The sequence below is a fragment of the Frankliniella occidentalis genome, unplaced genomic scaffold, assembly GCF_000697945.3.
Source record: "Frankliniella occidentalis isolate FOCC.00 unplaced genomic scaffold, Focc_3.1 Scaffold204, whole genome shotgun sequence".
NCBI classification, from domain to species: domain Eukaryota; kingdom Metazoa; phylum Arthropoda; class Insecta; order Thysanoptera; family Thripidae; genus Frankliniella; species Frankliniella occidentalis.
The window spans coordinates 80,505-83,235 of NW_026267330.1; positions in this window are offsets into that span (position 1 = coordinate 80,505).

The window sequence follows — 2,731 nt, forward strand, 5'->3', positions numbered from 1 at the left end:
CATCTCCCCCGCCACCCTCACCGACACCCTGCAGTCAATAACCCGCGCCGCAGCGGCCGCCGCGCCGGCCAACCCCCCGCGCCACGGACCCCGCACCCCGGCTGGGCACGCCGCGGCGTACCTGCCGAGCCCGAGCCGACCATGCGCAGTACGGAGTACGTGTACTTTTTGCGCCCCCAGGAAGAAAAATCGAGTTTATTCTAAGCCCTCTTTCCTCCTCCCCCCTTCCTAAATATCTCCTTGTTCACTGTCGCTCTCGGAACCACTATTCCCAGGCATCGTCCATTTCTTATTGTGGCAGTCTGCTCTCGACCACCCCCGCGCTGGACTGTCGCTGATCGGCTCCGTGCCCCCCCCCCCTCCAAGTTGTTCATCACATATTGACCGGGGCGGACGGGGGCACTGGGCAGGGGCGGCTCGGGAGGGAGGTAGCGGGGGAGGGGAGCAGGCCCTGGCAACGTGGTGTTTTGGCGTTCATCAGGAAGCGGCGTTGGGGACAACGTGCTACCTGCTGAGCCCACGCCACGGCCGCGGACGCCGGTTTTGATTTTGGAGTCGAAGTAATACGACAGGCCGAAAGGAGCTGAAAGCAGTTGAACCTTGATTTTCGTCTGTTCTTTTCTTTGCCGGGAAACTCCAAGAAGTATGGCGTTACGTCGGTCCTCGCGGGTTGAATCGCAGATAGAGCCAAGAGCGCCACCATCGGCGCGGCGGCGGCGGCCTCGGCTGTCGCAGCCATGCGCCGCGATACCCTCGTTTACGTCAAGTGTACTTCCTGCGAACGTTATTCCTCCTCGAAGTCTCCCTGCGCCGCTGCGGCTGGCGGTGCCCCCGCGCCCCCCACACCCCGCGCCTCCTCGGAGAAGGTCCTTGGGGCGGCGGCCAGCGGCCCGCGGGGAGGAGAGAGAGAGCACGGCGAGCGCCGGCGCGGTGCCGTTCCCCTGAACTTGACTTCCATCGCTCATGTCTCTCAGCGAGTCGGCTCCCCGCGCGCCGCCCCACCCCGACGACGCCGTTGCTCTGCTCCGCGGGGCGGATCTCTCTTGGCGTGGCGTGGCGGGCGTGTATATGACGGCGCGGTCGTGCCGGGGCCGTCCTCCATCCGCAGGGGTACAGTGCGCGGAGCCCGACCCGCCGGCCACACCCGGGGTAACCGCTTTGCTCTCGCCTCGATACAACGTAAAAACACAATTTCTTGGAGTTGTGCCCGTCGTCGTTGTCGTCGTTGTGGTGGTGCTGTCGAGGCTGTCCGCCGCTGCTAGGCTGACCATCGCGCCGCCGCCACCGCCGCCGCCGGCGGTTCGCGTTTCAAAATACTTTCCTCCGCAGCAGTAAGAAGCACGGGATGGCAATGATAAATTTACGCGAAGAGAGGACGCGCCGCCTCGTCGCCGTCCCCGCGCACCCGTCCTGGCCACACGGCCGCCGGGCTGCTGTCGTCGAGGCGGAGGAGGTCCTCTCCAGGACTGCGATACTTCCGGCTCCGACCCCGTCGGACTTACGACTTTACACACAGTGTGCGCGCGCGCACACGCTCACACAAATACACATCATGTAAAAGTATGTCGTCAGTGTCAAGTCCATAGGGACTTACCGAGATAAATGCGGAAAAATACTGCAACAGCTCAGCTGAGCTAAAAGCGAAGAAAAGAAATAAACACTGCACCAGATCTTTTGAACCGTAGTCGGACTGCTATTTTCTAATCTTCACGTGAAACAAAGACGGGGATGTAGTAGTATAGGGGTTGGGACAGTATGCGCCGGGACGAGTGGGCCCTCTACTAGGGGGGGGAGGGTGACAAGCGGACGCGGTGAGGAAATAGCGAGGGGGCACCCTAGGCTCCCCCTCCCCCCCTCCCACCACCGAGGGACCACGTGGGTAACGGGGCACGCGAGGACACTGCCTCGCCTCGCGCGTGCAATTCCAAGCCACGGACCGGAAAGGATTTTGGCAAGGTGCGCGTCGTCGTGTCGGCCCGACCTGGCCTGGGCCAGCCGCCGCCGCGGGTCCCGGCCTCTTCTCTGCTCTGTCCGTCTGTGAATACGCGCGCACGCTCGGCTGAGATTTCTTTCTTCTTCTCCGCTCACCTCTTAATTTTCCCTGAAAGAAATACTAAAGCAGGAGATCAGGATCAGCGCGTGGTACGTCGCAAAAGGACGTTTATGAGAGACTTTCTTTGTGTGGTGGTTCACATGCCAGAGAGATTGAGGGTCAATCCTCTCCCGCTCCCCTCCTAATAAACAGTTCCCGCTTTCAAAGATGTTTGTCCCGATCTTTGCGGATGGAAGAGTCATCGCTCCCGATGGTGGCTTATATGCCCCAAAGTGCTATGTGGTTTATGGTTCCGGAAGCTACAGCCGCTGCTGTGATCGACTGGAACCTGTGGCGGCCCCCCGTTTGGTCCACGTCGACTCATTAGCGACAGCAGCAGCCGCAGCACAGGCAGCAGCGAGTCTGTTTTGTTCTCTTTCAGAACGCGTCGTATCGCGATGGCGCGGTGCGTCGGGTCGGGTCGGGGCGGCCGCGGGGTGACAGCAGGTGGCGGCGAGGCGGACCCGCGGGGACAGGTGGCGGCGCTATGCTGCCGGTCGCGCCGGTGGTGGTGGTGCCCTGCGCCGCGCAAGAAGTGTTTCATTCCGCCTATAACTCCACGGCTCACTGGCGGTCCACTTTCAGTGGCAGTCGAGGGGCGAGACAATTAACTCCTGCCCTAGCCTCTCGCCCCGCCCC